The sequence below is a fragment of the Cryptomeria japonica genome, chromosome 8 (assembly GCF_030272615.1).
Source record: "Cryptomeria japonica chromosome 8, Sugi_1.0, whole genome shotgun sequence".
Lineage (NCBI taxonomy): Eukaryota > Viridiplantae > Streptophyta > Pinopsida > Cupressales > Cupressaceae > Cryptomeria > Cryptomeria japonica.
In genome coordinates this window covers 195,358,275-195,377,938 of record NC_081412.1, presented here as the reverse complement: position 1 = coordinate 195,377,938, position 19,664 = coordinate 195,358,275, and positions in this window count along the sequence as shown.

The following is a 19,664-nucleotide window of genomic DNA, read 5'->3' as shown; positions in this document are numbered from 1 at the left end:
GTTTTAAGTTGTTGCTGAAAGGGTTAATGTTGAGCTAGGGTTTAAGGTGGGAGTCGAGAATGATATTATCTGAGAAGATCAAGTTGTAACTATGAGAGAGAGAGAGAGAAGACTGAAGTAATGCTGGAATGCATTAGCTATGAGCAATACTGGATCTAACCAAGCAGTTTGTGCTATTAGATAGATCAAACACTTGTTGATTACTCACATCTTTGATAAGTCTCTAGCACCAGGTAGGCCTCAAAGCCATTGTAAAATCCTCTAACAAGGTGGTTCACACATGTGAATCTAAAATCCTCTAACAAGGTAGTCTTTAATCAGACTTATCTCCTAACAGAGATTGAGATTCCTAACAGGATCTGTTCTGGTGAAGAACATTGTAAGACCTTAACCGGTCTGGTTTCTATTCTGTAGATAGTGACTTGTGAGTTCCATCTCACCGTGGTTTTTTCCAAGTTGGGTTTCCACGTCAAATATCTTGTGTTATAGTTGTATTGTTTTTTTGGGTGATTGCTTTATTCGCATTTTGGTTTGCATGTGTGGTAACTGGTTTGACTATTAGACTGCTTTACCAGTTTATCTTTAGACTATGTAAGTGTTTTAGTGCAGAACTTTTTGGCATACTAATTCACCCCCCCTCTTAGTATTTATCTCACTGAGGCTCAATGAGCCATTATTATGTTATTCTATTACTATTCAAGTTCTCCACAAGAAACTTTTAATTTAAGTAGATAAATAAAATTTTGAATTTATATATTATACTCTTTCCGATAGCTGAAACCTACAATCTAATTTTCAAATAACTCCAATTTTTTATATCTCTTGTATTGCTCTTCCAAGGAACCCTAAAGGACTAGCAACTAACTTACTGAAATAACATAGCAATAATTAATAAAAAAACATAATACATCACATCAATAAACTCATCATAAGATTAACCATTACATATGCACAAGTAGAAGATAAACATGCAATAGAATGAGTCCTCTTATGGGCTCCCTAATGTCTCTACCATGAAATTATCCTAAACAAGATCTATTATACATAAAACATAAATGAGATAATGATAAAATTACATAAAATGTGAATAACTAAAACTATCAGCAAGTTCATCTTAAACACCAAATCAAGTGCTCTTATAATAACCTTTTTGCATAAGATATGATAAATCATCCATCCACATAGGAGAAGTCGGTACCAACATCGAATCGGTTAAAATATACTTTAGGATTATATGAATATAACTTACATTGATCCAATTTACATCATCGTCCATATGGAGCATCCAAAATTCAATAACAATAAATACAATTATATTGCTTCATAATTATACATGAAAAATGCTAATACAATAACTAAATAATCTGCATCATGAATAAAGAGGTACTCGAAGGTAGATGACAAGCTCCATCCAAAGCACACAAACAAGTCCACTGACCCTGAATGGAGGTTGGCAACAGTCAACCGACTATGTGGAACCCTTAGGTCCACCCCACAAACACAATAAAAATGGGGCAACTCATAAACACAACACCAATAACAAGGAGCCAAATAAATACAAGGATAAGTAAGATAAATAACAATGTTCCACCAAAAGCTTCTATACACAACCACATAGGATAGGGTTCTAGGGTACAAATAGGAAAAAAATTCCATCACATCGCCTCAACATGAGTTACCCTAGCAGCCTCTCAAGGCCCTAACCCCTATTTGATGGTTCATGCAAAACCAAACAATCCTTTCTTGAAGATGAGGTTTCATCATGCAAAATAATCACCCCTAGGAAGGCTAGGCGTTCCCAATCCCATACTTAGTCTATACAAGCACTCAAGACCATGGGTAGGGCACCAAATTATCTTGTTAATGTGTGTCTTGTTGTCCATTTGGAGGAATTGATTATTTATTGCATTGATGTTTTGTCATTGATGTCAATGCTAGTTGCTTTGGATGCTTTACCGACACCCTTCTGGTCCCAATAGGTTGTGTGGTTTTTGGTTGGTTTGGATCCGGCATGATCTATTATGCTTTGGTATGATTTGGTTATGGAATTAGCTTATTTATGCTACTGGTATTCATATTCAGTCAGTTGGTTTTGGTTTGGTCATCGGGTGCTATCCTGTTTGCTTGGAAGCTTGGTTTGTGGTTCCGACGAGGGTTTCACTGGTAGAGCTTTGATGAAGATCTTTGATGATATGCATAAGTGGTGTTGGTGTAACTTCTAGTGGAGATTCAAGATGTTGATGGTGATCATGTTCGAGACTTGGTGGATGGAGATCATTGCTTTAGCATGTGGACCTATATTGGGTCCCAGTTGATCTAGGTTATGGACCAACATAATGTAACATGTGGATTGGACCTCTTAATGTATTTCCAAGATGTCTTATGGGTTGGATATTATTTATTTGGTCTAAGGCTGACATGTTTTGTAATTATGTAATTGGTTTATTGTCTAGTGGCCGACCTGATTGTTTATGGTCAAGGGATTGTATATATATGATGTAAGATCTCATTGTAGATCATAGGGATATGGTCATGGGAATGGGATATGGATATGTAATGTGATAATAATATAATATCATTCAGGCAGAGGATTTGGCCAATCATTGCAGATCAAGTTGGGTGTATGTAAGAGGATTTAGTCATCTGATATTAAGCTTAACCGAAACTATACTTAGGCATAGGAGATTCTATCTTTGCAGTTCATTCATTCTTTCGGATTGTAGTCTGGATTTCTATGTAGTCAGTGAGACTCCTTTTGTGATGAGAAGTGTGCTCTAGGCTATTGGCCTTCCTGTAAGTGTAGGCCCCTCAATTTTAATTCACATACTTATTGCAAAAGTATTATCTGACTTTGGGTAGGCTTCCCACTGTGGTTTTTCCCTTTACTAGGTTTTCCATGCATAAATCTTGGTGTCATGTGGATGGTATTTATTCTTTGATTATTGTTTATGCTTAATTGGTTGAACTGCTATTCCAGTATTTGGTTTAAGCATTCTAGTATTAATCTTTTGGGTTTGGGTATTAAAGTATTAATTGCTAAATGTTATGGTAATCTATGACAACTGATTCACCCCCCCTCTAAGTTGTCTTCCAATTATTTGAACTATCTAATAATTGGTATCAGATGGATGTTAAGTGTGCATTTTTGAATGGGGATCTTGATGAGAAAGTTTATATTGAGAAACCTGATGGTTTTTCAATTTTAGATTATAAAAAAATAGTTTGCAGGTTAAGGAAAGATTTATATGGATTGAAACAGGCACCTAGAGCTTGGTATGCAAGGTTGGATAAATATCTTTTGAAGATTGGTTTTACTAAGGGTAATGCTCATAGTAATTTATATAATAAGATCACTAATGATGATATACTAATTATTGAAGTTTTTATTGATGACAATATTTTTGGAGGTGAGGATAAGTTGTGCATAGAATTGTCTAAGAATATGGAGAAAGAATTTGAAATGTCTATGATTTGGGAAATGAAAATTTTCTTAGGTTTGCAGATTACTAAAACTAACAAAGGTATTTTCATCTGTCAAACTAAGTATGCTAGGGAATTGCTGAAGAAATTTGGTATGGGAGATTCTAAACTGGTAAGTACTCCTATGGTTACAAGTGAGAAATTGACTACGAAAGATGTTTCTACACCTTTAAATCCTACAAGATACAAATATATGATTGGAGGTCTTCTTCATTTGACTCGGGCTAGACCTGACATAATGAATGTTGTTTGTATTGCATCTGGATTTTAGAGTGATCTTAGAGAAAATCATGAGAGTGGTGAAAAGGATTTTTAGATACTTGCAAGGTACATGAGAATATGGTTTTTGGTACCCTAAGGATGATGAATTTACTTTATGTGCATATATAGATGTTTATGACTACAAAAGTACTTTTAATGGAGCTTTCTTTCTTGGAAAGAAGTTGGTTTCATGGATCAGCAAGAAATAGTCATGTACTTCTTTATCTACTATTGAAGCTGAGTATGGTGCTTCTGCTACTAACTATACACAGGTTCTATGGATGAAGCAAATGTTGAAGGATATCAAAGTCCATTGCACTAGTTTGATATTTATTCACTGTGATAAATCTACAGCTATTGACATATCAAAGAATCTGGTATTTCATTATAAGACAAAGTACATATTTATCAAGTATAACTTTTTGAAGGAGAAGGTGGAAGAAAGTGAAGTCAGATTGGTCTATGTGAACACTAAAGAGAAGACTGTAGATATTTTCACTAAACCTTTGCCTAAAGAATCATTTGAGTACCTCAAAGACAGGTTAGGGGTTTCTACCCCAATATCAGAGAACTTATTGATGTGTTTTGGCATCAGTCTGGTATGTATTATCAGAGATATTATTCATTCCAGCATTGATGCGGGGATGCTACTACTCAGGGGGAGTATTTAGCCTTCTGTTTCAGTGGTTTTTGTTTTTTGTTTTATATTTTTGTCAGATTTCTAGCATTGACATCAAAGGGGGAGAGATATTGATGTATAAAAGAAAAAAGGGATTTGGCTACATTAGGGGGAGAGATATATGTGTAATACAAAGCTTTACAGAGATGCCATTCATAGGGGGAGTTTTGTCTTTGTTTCAGAACTTCATTGCTATATCTTTATGTGGGATATTATTGGCTATCTTCTATTAGGGGAGACTTATTTTCTATTTAATTGTACTTAAATGATTTTCATATCTAGTGTTTCCATCAATGCCAAAGGGGGAGATTGTGAGAGTTGAGAAATACAACACCATAGGAGCCCAAAGATCTCTACAGTTGAATAGCATGTTACAAGGAGAAGCAAGGAAGCAAATAAAAGAAAAAACCAATACACAAAAAATATGCTCAAAAAGATGAGAGCTCAATATTCACAAAATGTGTAATGTGATAATCCTTACAATGCAATGAAAAGAATTAACCTCTAATAGATCAAGAAACCCTAAAAAGGAAAACCTAGGCTTGCACCTAATAATTAATAAAAGAATTAATTATTATGCACCTAAAGTTACCTTAAGTGTAAAAGAGATAAAGGGAACTTAAATAATTAAACAAATTTTGTTTAATTAATCAAGTAAAGACCCGAATACTCTAACACCCCCACCTTAAGCTAGACTTAGGGAGAAGCTAAAACCTAGAACAAATACTGAAAGCAAGAAAGTTGGGTCTCGACAACAAGGCCACATTAGGTACCCAAATACAACCAAATCTCTATCAACCAGAGAAATAGAGAAAACCAAGTGGGAAAAAAACTCTACTCCAAATAGAGATGGAAAAAGCAAGAAGAAGGACTGAAAAATCCTCCAAACAAGAATGTTCCAAAAAGATAAGAACATGAAAAGATCAGAAGAATCACTGAAGCATGAAGAACCTGCAAACATTGTCAAAGAATAACTGCTGATCTAAAAAACCTCCACTGAAATAGAATATGACTAGGTAGAGAAGACTGTAATGTGTATGAGTGCCCTCAAATGACACTACTCAAGTCAGAGGACAAACAAAGGCAAACAACTGAACTCAGAGATATAGATGGCATGAGAAACCAAAGCTTGAAGAGTTGATCAATTGAACCATGAAAGCATTAGAACCAATAGGAAAAACCTCTCCATAATGCTAAAGAGAGAGAGGGACATTTACATTGAAAACAACGACTAACAAGAACTGCAAGATAAAGAATTAGGAACATCGAAGGTGCAGAGAAAGTACATAGTGTCATGGAAGGAAAACTCGCTTGACACGCAAAATGAGGTGAATTTCATGGAAGAAACACTCACTGGACAAAGTTAGATGGCAAACAAAAGGTAAACATCAACCCCTTAATGGTACTTTAAAAGTAGTGCATGTACAATAAGGCATAAGATGTGCAAGATCCCAAGTAAATAATGCATGATGGCACTTTATCTTAGTGCATTTGTATAAAATAAGCTACAATGATAATAAGACTGGAAATAGAAAGAAGAACCAAAACTGAGACATCTTACTCAAAGAAGAGATCCTAGGACCTAAAACAACCAAGATATCCACCAGAGTGTTAAAAAGGCAAAAAAATGAATAAAATATTCCTAGATTAGAATCTAGAAAGAAAACCCATATAGCTAGAAAGTACATAGAACAAACTTTCTAATGATATAAAGTTTTCAAAAAATAGAGTTCAGATGCTCATTCTATGGCTCCTGGAGTGCAAAAAAGAGACCCCACATTGACTAGAAAAAAACATAGTCAAAAAGAAAAATTGGAAAACAATTCCAACACCATGAGGTCCATCTTAGAACTAACTTTTCGATGCCTATTCATTTTCAAACAAATGACTCTGTTTGCCCAAGAAAACCAACCCCCTCTAAAAGAGGCAAGGGGGAGGTGCAATGGGGGCAGGGTCAGGGGAGGTGGCTCGTGGGTGGCATGTCGGTGGCTGGTGGTGGAGCTACAATGGTCGAGCAGAGCTACAGGGATATTTTTCACGGTGCAAGGCTACCGTGGTAGGGAGAGCAAGGTGTCAGCAGGGGCTGGTGGGCGGCGCAGGGAGGCCATTGGTGGTGGGCGTAGTGTAGGCGGTGAAGGGGAAAGGCGGTGGCCAACAAGGGCCGACGGGGGCTGACAAGGGCTAGAGGGCACCGATGATGGCTAGGAGGGTGGTGTCTGCAAAGACAGCTACATCCCTATGGAGCCAGGAAGCCCCACAGTACCTTGCATACCATGGGGTAGACCCCAAAAAACAATGTTTGTTGATTGATTTTTTGGATAATTTTTGAATTTTTTTGCCAAAAAAAATCATTCGGCCTGCATGCCGTAAAAAGACATTTTTTTCTTGAACTGCATGCCAGGGCTGTACGGCCTGGTATTGGAGAAAAAATACTCCCAGAGGCTGAGGAGCCAAAAATGGTCAAGTTTTATATGATCATAGGGGTTTTTGGGTCTTCTGAGCATGATGGTGAGGTCCATTTAGGCCCAAAATGCTTAGAAAAAATGCCTATCCCTAGGTGCATAAAACAAACTTCTTGAAACCCCATATTTGCTTCCAATGCAAAAATTCTCAAAACAAGAAATGATAGTTATAGATTTGAAGCTTGGATACCCTGTGAGAGTTGAGAAATACAACAACATAGGAGCCCAAACATCTCTACAAGTTGAATAACCTGTTACAAGGAGAAGCAAGGAAGCAAATAATAGAAAAAACCAATACATAAAAAATATGCTCAAAAAGATGAGAGCTCAATATTCACAAAATGTGATGTGATAATCCTTACAATACAATGAAAAAAATTAACCTCTAATAGGTCAAGAAACCCTAAAAAGGAAAACCTAGGCTTGCACATAATAATTAATAAAAGAATTAATTATTATGCACCTAAAGTTAGCTTAAGTGTAAAAGAGATAAAGGGAACTTTAATAATTAAACAAATATTATTTAATTAATCAATTAAAGACCCGAATACTCTAAGAGAGATTGTTGGCCATTTGCAGGAATTGATTATGTGTTGCATTGATGTTTTGTCATTGATGTCAACACTAGTTGTTTTGGATGCTTTACGACACACTTCTAGTCTGCGTAGGTTGTGTGGTTTCTAGTTGGTTTGGATCCAACATGATCTGGTATGCTTTGGTATGCTTTGGTTATGGAATTGCCTTATTTATGCTACTGATGTTCATATTCAGTCAGTTGGTTTTGGTCTGGTGATCGGATGCTATCCTTTTTTCTTTGAAGCTTGGTTTGTGGTTTCGACGAGGGTTTCACCGGTAGAGCTTTGATGAAGATCTTTGATGATATGCATAAGTGGTGTTGGTGTAGCTTTTGGTGGAGATTCAGGATGCTAATGCTAATCATGTTTTAGACTTGGTGAATTAAGATCATTTCTTTAGTGCGTGGACCTATATTGGGTCCCAATTCATCTAGGTTATGGACTGACTTAATAGAACGTGTGGATTAGACCTCTCGATGTGTTTATGGGATGTCTTATGGGTTGGTTATTATTTGTTTATTCTAAGGCTAACATGTTTTATAATTATGTAATTGGTGTATATTCTGGTGTCCGATGTGATTGTTTATGGTTGAGGGTTTGTATATATATGATGTAAGATCTCATTGTAGATCATAGGGATATGGTCATGATAATAGGATATGGATATGTAATGTGTGAATCATTTAATATCATTTAGGAAGAGGATTTGGTCAATCATTGGAGACTAAGTTGGGTTTATGTAAGTGGATTTATTCCTTTGGTATTGAGCTTAACTAGAACTATACTCAGGCATAGGAGATGCTATCTTTATAGTTCATTCATTCTTCTGGATTGTAGTCTATATTTCTATGTATTCAATGAGACTCCTTTTGTGATGAGAAATGCACTCTAGGATTTTGGACTTCCTAGAAGTGCAGGTCTCTCAATTGTAACGCACATACTACAGAAGTATTATCTGACTGTGGGTAGGCTTCCCACCATGGTTTTTTTCTTTACCAGGTTTTCCATGTATAAATCTTGGTGTCATGTGAATGGTATTTATTCTCTGATTATTGTTTATGCTTAATTCATTTAACTGCTATTCCAAAATTTGGTTTAAGCGTTCTGGCATTAAAGTTTCAATTGCTAAATGTTCTAGTATTCAGTGATAACCAATTCACCCCCCCTTTCTCAGTTGTCTTCTGGTTATTTGAACTGTCTAAAATGTTCTCCCCCCAATTCATATATAATATTATCACTTCATTAGTAAACTCACAATGGGTTACCATAGCAGTCTCTTTACAGTCCCGAACCCCATTTAGAGTCACTCTCCCTAAATTGCACCTAGACACCTCTAACCTTGGGTTCAATTTTGTGGAATGATAAACATCAGTAGCATAGATATCTCATACAAATCATACATAAGTCCATAATCTAAATACTGAATCATAAATCATACACATAGGCCTTCCTCGACATCATCCATCAAGAATCATCAATGAAACCATTTTTAAAAGCAGTACCAACTGTATTATTCCACAATAAAGCATGTGAAAGAGCACATGAACATAAAATTATCCCAGATGAGATCAATTAGATACAAAACCACATGATATATAAGGTACAATATCAAAATGAGCCTATGGGATGCTATGGGAACCAAAACAAGATCAAACAAAGATATGTGCACTTAAGCCAAATTCTTGTGTTTTTTAAGGTTAATACTACATATTTGTAGGCTATTTTTGTGCATTTGTTGGGAACCAAAATTATCTCAAACAAAGAAATATGCACTTGAGCCCAATTTTTGTGGATTTGTAGGATAATGTTGGACATTTGCAGTCTATTGTTGTACATTTTTAGACCATATCTATACATTTGTATCCCAACAATGCAAATTTTAAGCCAAAAGTTGTGCAGTTAAACAATACCCTATGCATTTGCATAGGGGTGACTTCAGGCACTCAATTGGGTAACCAGATGAATTTAGAAACAAAATCAGGAAACAACCCATATGAGATAGGTCTGATTACTTTTTATAAACTCATTGAAAAAAACTCCAAATACCATACATTTCAATAAACCCTCAAATAGCCATCAATTTGCACAAAGAAAATGATAGCATTTCAACATATAACTTCACATTTGTACCCAAAAATTAAAACCATTTCTAGATTTAAAAGAAATTTAATAAACACAAAAAATTTCTATTTTAAATACAAAAAATCAAAGATCATATAAATATAAAACAAAGAGGATAATAAACCCTACCTCAAACCCTACAAAAAATAGGAGAGAGAGAGAGAGAGAGAGAGAGAGAGAGAGAGAGAGAGAGAGAGAGAGAGAGAGAGAGAGAGAGAGAGAGAGAGAGAGAGAGAGAGAGGATTGCACGATAGCGCTCTCAGAAACAATAATGAATTTTAAATATAAAATAAGAAACTTTTAGCAATCAAAAACTCTAGCCAATCCTCAATCCATCACATAAAGAAAATCACCAAAGATATCCTCCAAAAATCCACTCAAGAATGCAAGAAATTCATTCCAAAACCCTCTCAAAAACTCCTCCCAAAATTTGTAGTCACCCACTCCTAAAAATTATAGGACAAACAAATTAATTCTCTTTCCAAAATCTTTAATATGAAACACAACCACCAAATAACCAACAACTATACAAACCCAAGATTATGAAACAAATCATTCAATTAATTAATTCATATTTTAATAAACTCCGACCAAATGAATTAATAATCAACAAATATTATTTACCACCACCCATAGGCAATTACATAGGTGAAAATCATTATTTATTAATTACACCATCAATATAAATATATTAACACATATTAATTATTCTCACAATTACATAATAGGGCAATTAAAACAATATTCAAATAAGAAATTGTATCACATAATAATAATAATAATAATAAATATTTACACTATAAATGGTATTAATCACAACATAAATATGATTAAAAATATAACACACAAATGCATAGAAACATTTTCAAAATTAAAACATCAAACACCACACAACCAAATTAACTTAGGGATATGGACATTGCCTTTATGGCAATTTGAATAGGTAAACTAAGACCAAGATTACTGCACTAATTCAGGACAATGACTAGGGCTAGGTCACTTGATCCTTACTTCTATCTCCATGTACCACCATTGGGGATTTTTTAATCATGCTCAGACTTGTGAAGCTAGGTGGAGTTGATGCCTAGTACCTGCATCACCCAAAACACAAAACACCTCGACAAACACATATACCAATAATATTAGTAATCACAATCAATCCTCTAATAGAATCACTTGAAACATATTCTAGTGTAATGGTGAAAAATTAGGGCTTCCACCATTAGAGGGTGAAGACCACCTATTTTTCTTGGGAAGACCATTACATCCAAAAGAGGGGGAATCTAATAGATTCAATCATAAATCAACAAAGGTTAAGACTGAATATTGATTGGATTGATTAATTTGGGGTCCTATTTTGTAAGTTGAATTGCTGAACTAAGATAAAAGTGTTGGAAATGAAAGTTAAAGCATGGAAACAATGAGCTATAGATGCAAGATTAAGCCATGCACCTGGATTTGAGAAATGTATGTAGACTTGGATCGGATCCCCAAAAGAGCACCTAAAATGTTGAGAGTGTGGTGGTGGTCTCCATGGTCCTCCAATATTTTCACACACCGAAGTGATGGACTGATTCATCATTGTAAACAAAGCTCATCTTGAAGATCATGGGTCTATACCTATTTCCTACACATAGAAATAAGGGTAAATAGGCTAGGAATAGGGGCTTACTTCAGTCAAACCCCAGTTGAGGAATCAACCTTGAATGGAATATTGCAAATACTAAAATAAATAATGGAAACATATACCTCAGATGCAATGACAGATAATGATGCTTTTTTTCTTGAGTGTAATCACATATGTTGTATGAAATGACCTGAACATGACAAAACCCTAATCACACACACATGCTTGCATATAAATGATGTAAAGTTTCTCCACACTATATAGATGAATAATATGCATTCTTGAAGACCTCTAGAAATGCTTGATGATAAATGATTCAATACTTAAATGTTTGATTTCTTTATTTCTTGATTTCATGTGCTCCCAATTTCATCAGCTTATGAATGAATATAAAACTAATAGGGGAAAGCCTCCTTACATATTTTCTTGTTGGGAAATCATGTTAATTTTCCAACATAGGCCAACACTGATAAAGGTTTCATGCTCAAATTTGAGATGGGGCAAAGGGTTTAAAATAGGGACCAATTAGGGAGGACCATGACATGGCACCATGGTCGCAGTGAGGACCAAGGCTCTACGCCCCAGTCCTACCCTAACATGGGGCTAGGATAAAGGGGAAATAAAATGTAAAATGTGATATTAAGCCTATATTTTCATGATGGAATCATAAATGGGTCCTAGTGAAGCATAGGGATGCAAACACTAAGGTGAGGGCTCCAAATGTGGTCTAAATTGTAAGGGGCTACAATTTAGGATACTACATTTACCATACACTTTAGCAGAAGTATGAGCTTATACAAATACTCATGGTAAAGTAGAATAAGGAGAAATAAAGATGAGGAGGAATATGGAGCAAGATGACACTTGTAGTATAGGACATCACTAATTTTGAGGGAAAAGGCCCCCAAACTTAGGATCTTAACTCACTCAAACATATGCAAGGGAGCACACAAAAACAAGACAAAAACAAAAAGACAAACAAAGACAAAAAGATAAACAAAGGAAAAAGGACACACAACAAAAGCTAAAGACTAAAGACAAGACCTCAAGTGAAATAGCCAAAGAGAACTCGATATCAAAATGTCTCAACAACTAATATCATTCTAAACAATTATCATCTCAACAATGAAAGTAATCGCATAAAAGAGAAAAACAAGTATCATCCATGAACTATCAATAACAAAGATAGGAGTTCATGAGAAGAAAGAGATAGAGAATGAATATATACTAGATGTTCTTGTTTAGATGATTCATGAGAAGAATGATGGAAAAAGAGAATATAGATACCTTACCTCTAGATGTGTTTTCTAGGTGATCCATGTTTGGGAGGAGTGTAACAATAGTATAGCCCTATTGCGCTAGTTCCACTCATCCTCATGTGTGTGTGCAAGTGATGTATTATTTAAAGTATATATCACCCCTTATAAGAGTTTGTTTCCTCTTGTTTCGAGCATGCATCAACCTATTTAAGACATGTAATGCAAATGCCAAGGTGTGAATATGTAAATGCCAAGGGGCGAATAAAAGATGCATGTCTAGTTTCAAGGACATCCAGTGTAAGGGTTTGTTTTCTCTAGTTTTGGGAATGTGTATCCCCATCTAAGACATATATCAAAATGCTATGTATGTTTTTGGGTGTCATGAATCTCGTATAAGAGTTTTTTTTCTCTGGTTTCTAGAATGAACACCCCGTTTAAGTCATGGAAAAGTGATATGCAAAAATATGATACAATATGGTACAAAAGGAGCGATATGGGTTCCCCCCCTTAAGATGTCAACATAGTTCTATGTTGATGTCTTCAGGAAGCTTAGAGACAAGGATACCTAACCTTCAACACCAAGGGGATATCCTTTAAGGAATAATGTTCATGAATCTAAGCTACAAGAGAGAGTACTCTTCAAGCAAGGATAAAATAGTTGGAAAAAGATATATCTTGCAACAAGTGTGAAGTGGATCCTCGGAGGAGAAGAGATATTTGCTCAAAATACATCTACCTCCAAGAGGATTTTCTTGAAACAAACTATTAGGATAACTAGTGGACAATTGAGAGGGGGGGGGTGAATCAATTGTCAATAGATTATAAAAATTTAAGCTCACAAAACCTTCTATCGGAATGCATAAACCAAATATCGAAATAGCAGATGTAACAATTAAGTATAAACATAAATTACAAAATAATTAACCAAGCATCCATAACACATGACACCAAGATTTATATGTGGAAAACCTAGTAAAGGAAAAAACCATGGTGACAAGCCTACCCATAGTAAAATAATACTTCTGCAGCAAGTATGTGACTACACTAAGAGGGGCTTGCATATGTAGGAAGGCACACTACCTAGAGCACACTACTCATCAAAAAAGGATCCTCATTGACTACAAAGAAATCTAGACTTCAATCTGGAAAGATGAGTGAATGGCAAGAATAACATCTCCTATGCCTGAGTAGAGTTCCAGTTAAGCTCAATACTGGAGGTCTTAAACCTCATTCACAATCCCAATTCAATCACCTATGATCGACAAAAACCTTTGCATATGATTACAACATTATTCACACATAGATAATCCTATATCCCATAAGACCATGATCTACAAAGAGATCTTACATCATATTTATACCAACTTGGGACCTAAACAATTAGGTTGGCCACCCAAAAGATAATACAATAGATCCATTACATAATCCCACAAACCAATGATAAACCAAGTTGGCCTAAGATGAAAACAACATAATCCAAACAATAAATCCAACCGGTGACGCATCAGGAGAATCAACCAACACATTACACAAATTGATCCATAACCTAGCATAATGAGACCAGACCTATAATAGGTCACTATAAGACAAATGAAGTACCACCAATCAACTGGAACATGAACAAGATAACCATAAACATCCTGATAACCTTCTAGAAGATGCATTAACAACACTTATTGGATTTATCAAAAGATCTTCATCAAAGCATTGTCGGTAAAACCCTTACCAGTGCCTAAAAGTCTTATTAGAACAAATGATAGCATCTGGATCATTAAATCCCAAATGAACTGAATGTGATACGCATCAGGAACACATGAATAACCAATCCAAGCCAGACCAAATCAAAGAATACCAGAGATGGTCTCCAGATACATATCATAGTCCAACCAGTCTACTAGAAGCTAGTAGACAACAAAACAACTAGTGTTGACATCAATGACAAAATATTAATGCAACACATAATCAATTCCTCCAAATTGCCAGCAATCTTCTCTTTTGGAATTGATGGCAACACTAGATGTGAAAAACATCCAAGTGCCAAGAAAATAGCAAACAAGTCTCCCCAATGGAAGACATCCAACAAACTCTCCAAGATGATATGACAATGACGTTCTAAACCAAAAACCAAACTCCCCCTAAGAATGATATCATAGTAAAGCTCTGTTTTTCACTTATATCTCTTTTACTTTGACATCAATGCTATAAATCTAACATAAACACCAAATAAAAATCATAAAACCTATTAACCACACAGTTGACTAGTCCCCCTAAGTAGTACCATCAACACATCAATATGGAATGAATGATAGAACTGATAAATGTATACCAGACTGATGCCAATTAGTATCACTCAAGTCTTTACCAGAGGAGCATAAACTCCCAATCTATCTCTGAAGTACTTAAATGATTCCTTAGGAAAAGGTTTAGTGAAGATATCTGCAATCTACTCTTTAGTATTCACATAAACCAATATGACTTCATTTGCTTCCACCTTCTCCTTCAGAAAATTATATTTGATAGAAATGTGCTTAATCTTTGAATGCAATACCAGATTCTTTGATATATCAATAGCAGTAGAGTTATCACAATGAATAACTACCTATTCATTGCAATCAACCCTTATATCCTTCAACATTTGCTTCATCCATAAAACATGTGTACAATTAGTAGCAACAACAACATACTCAAATTGAACAGTAGATAAAGAAGTACATGATTGCTTCTTACTGATCAATGAAACAAGTTTTTTTCCAAGAAAGAAATCTCCACTGGATGTGCTCTTCCAGTCATCAACATCTCTAGCCCAATCAACATCTATATATTCACACAGTGTAAATTCATCATCTTTAGGATACTACAAACCATACTCAGTTGTTCCTTGCAAATACTTGAAAATCCTTTTCACTACACACTCATGATTCTCTCTAGGATCACTCTAATATCTTGATACAATACAAACAATGTTCATTATATCTAGTCTAGTCTGAGTCAGATATAACAAACCTCCAATCATAGATTTGTACCTTGTAGGATCTACTGAAGCTGATACATCTTTCTTTGTCAATTTCTCACTTGTAACCATAGGGGTACCAATTGATTTAGAATTTTCCATACCAAATTTCTTCAACAACTCTCTAGCATACTTACTTTGATAGATGAAAATACCTTTATCATTCTGAGTAATCTACAAACCTTAGAAAAATTTCATCTCCCCATTCATAGACATCTCAAATTCATTCTTCATATTTTTCAAAGAATTCCATACATAATTTATCCTCACCTCCAAAAATGATATCATCAAAAAATACTTCAACAATCAATATGTCATCATCAATGATCTTATAATATAAGTTATTGTTAGCATTATCTTTAGTGAAACCAAGCTTCAAAAGATATTTGTCCAATCTGGCATGCCAAGCTCTAGGGGCTTGTTTCAATCCATATAACGCTTTCGTTAACCTACAAACCATGTTTTTATCATCTGAAAGTTAAAAAACCATCAGTTTGCTCAATATAAACTTCTTCTTCAAGATCTCCATTAAAAAATTCACATTTAACATCCATCTAATAAACCTTGTAATTCTTATGGGCAGCAGAAGAAAGAAATAATCTCACAGCTTGAATCCTAGCTACCAGAGCAAAAGTCTCATCATAATCAATTCCTTCCTTCTAAGAATATCCTTTAAATATCAATATAGCCTTATTCCTCATAGCTTTTCAATCCTCATTAAATTTTTTCCTAAAAACCCATTTAGTTCCAATAACATTCTTATTTTTAGGTTGGGGAACTAGTGTTCACGTGTTGTTGTTTTCAATCTGATCCAATTCCTATTCCATAGATTTCATCTAGCATTCATCTTTACAAGATTCAATGACCGATATTGGTTCAACTTGATAAATTAAACATACCTCATCAGCTGCCAACCTTCCTCTTATCATTACTCCTTTGTTCTTATCTCCAATGATCTGATCTTCTGAATGATTTAACCTTACATACCTAAGAGTCTTCCGACTTTCTATTTCTCTGCTTTGATCTTCAGTCACTATTGAATTTTTTGATACTACCAGGGTAACTGGTTCAACATTTTATTTCAGTATAGGTGCTATCGGTTCAGTTATGATTATCTCCACTTCTAGTTCTCTCTCATAAGTTTTGATTTGACCTTTGTACAACTCACCCACCTGGACATTAGCGCTCTCCACAATTCTCTGCAATCTCTTGTTATAACATCTATATGCTTTTCTTTCTTTAGAATAACCAAGAAATATCCCTTAATCACATCTAGGATCAAACTTTCCAATGCAATCATCTCTTTTGATATAGCATTTACTACCAAAGATTTTGAAATACTTAACTAAAGGTGTATGACCAAAGCATAACTCATAAGGTGTCTTATCGATGTCTCCTTTGATATGAAATCTATTGAATGTGTATATCTTCATGCTCACAATTTCTCTCCAATAGATATGAGGCATATTAGCTTCCATCATCATAGTTCTAGCTGCATCCAAGATAGTTTTGTTCTTTCTTTCCACAACACCATTTTGCTGAGGTGTCTGAGGGGCACACAAGTGTCTCCTTATCCCATGCTTCTCACAATAACTATTAAATTCACTGGATGTGAATTCACCACCCCGATCTGACCTTAAGCATTTAATCTTCAACCCTGTCTCTATCTCAACTTTAGCTTTAAAGATCTTAAACTTTTCAAAAGCTTCAGATTTTTCCATCTGAAAAGTAACCCACATCATTCTATAATAGTCATCAATGATTAGAATAAAATATCTATCAACCTAAAAACTCTTTATTCTATCAGGACCACATAAATCAATATGAATAAGATCAAGACCATCATTAGATTTATCTTGAATACTCTTGAAAGAAGTTCTGACCTGCTTTCTCAATTGAAATTCCTTACATACCAGATTATAGGGATTCACAATCTTAGGTATATCTCTAATAACCTTAGTTGAATAAATCTTTACAATGTATTCAAAATTCACATGACACAACCTATTATTCCATAGCCAAGTCTCATCAATTTGTAGAATCAAACATATCTTCTCACCAGAGTTCAAATGAAAGATGTTACCTTTGGTCTGTGTATCAGTTGCAATCTTAAAACTAGATCTATTAATGATTTTTCATTTTCCATCCTTGAACTTTAATTGAAACCCCTTATCCACCAACTGTCCTACACTAAAAATATTATTCCTTAAACCTTCAACATAATAAACATTATCAGTATTATGTTTACCATCTAATGATATAGTTCCTCTTCCTTTGATCATGTATACTTTGTCATCTCCAAATCTAACCAGTCCACCATAAAATTATTGCAAAGATAAAAACTTCCTTTTATCTCCAGTCATATGATGTGAACAACCACTACCTATCACCAATTCATCCTTATCTTCAATTTTAGCAGCAAGGGCCTTTTCCTCATTTTGAATAACAAGTACCAGAGCATCTTCCTTACTATCCAAAAATACCCATTCCTTACCACTACTAGATCCACTAGTCGAATCTTGTGTCTTTTCATCATCAGAATCTGTTTACACCTTCCTCATCCATATAGTAACATGATTTGTCTTTGTTTCTCTTGTACTTATGCTTGTTCTTATATTCATGGTTAGGCCTAAAAGATTTTCTATCTCTCTCTTCAAATCTTGAATTCCTCTTAGGACATCTAGATGCAAAATGACCTATCTTATTACATGCAAAACATTTAAAAGGTGATTTTCCTGCATACTTACTTCTAGCAGGACCCTTAGGTACTCTTCTAGAAAATAGGGCCTCCAATTGCTCAAACTCTTCATCTTCTTTCTTCATTTCATCCATTTCCTTTGCATATAAATCTTTCCCATCACTCTTGTCAATTGATGATGTAGGTGCATGAAAAGAAGATTCAGTCTTTGCAGCTCCTTGAAGACCAAATTCTTCAAGCTCAAAAGCAAACAATTTTCCAACCAAAGTATCATGACTAATAGAAGTGTTAGCCATTGTTCTCAGCTTATTAATTGTAGTAGCCTTCATCTTTTAAGCCAGTGTAAAAGCTCTCAAAACTTTAGAAACAATCTCATCTTCTCTCATAGATCCACCACAACACTGAATTCCCATAACAAGTTCATTAACTCTTTCCATAAAAGCAGTAATCCTTTCATCTTCTTCCATGTTTAGGTTCTCATACCTTACTCGGTAACCATCAAGTTTAGCAATTTTAATTGTAGGGTTACCTTCATTCAAAGCTTCCAACTTATCCCATATAGCCTTCACATTAGATTGGTTAGTTATTCCCATAATTTTCTAATGAGATAGTGCACTCAAGAGTGCTTCTCTAGCTCTACAATTATTTTCAATGTCCTTATCCAGGCTTGCCGGAGGAGGATTACCAAATGTCAGATTATGAGGAGTATAGCCTTTCTCCGTGATCTCCCAAATTTCTTTCCCAATACATCTCAAACGAGTCTCCATCTAAATTTTCCATACTCTGTAATTTGTTGAATCAAGCTTGGGGGTTTCTCTCTGAAAAATAGATGCAGTTAAATTATTAGTTGCCATAGGATCTTCCTCAAGTGGTTAATCTTCTGCATAAGAGGACCAAGCTCTGATACCAATTATTAGGATATATTTTTAATTTTCAATGAATCAATTTTCAATTTTTAAGCTAACCAGTGGACAACTAAGAAGGGGGGTGAATCAATTTTCAATGAATTATAAAAGTTTAAGCTAACAAAACCTTCTTGCAGAATAACAAATGTAACAATTAAGCATAAACATAAATTACAGAATAATTAACCAACCATCCATAACACATGACACCAAGATTTGTACTTGGAAAACTCAGTAAAGGGAAAAATGATAGTGGGAAGCCTACCCACAGTCAGATAATACTTCTGTAGTAAGTGTGTGATTACAATAAGAGGGGCCCACACATGCAAGAAGGCACACTACCTAGAGCACACCGATCATCACAAAAGGAGCCTCACTGACTACAAATAAATCTAGAAAGATGAGTGAACTACAAGAATAACATCTCATATACCTAAGTATAGTTCTAGTTAAGCTTAATACCAGAGGTCTTAAACCTCTTTCAAAAACCCAATTCAATCACCTATGATAAAAAAAAACCTCTGCATATGATTACAAAATTATTTGCACACAGATAATCCTATATCCCATAAGACCATGATGTACAA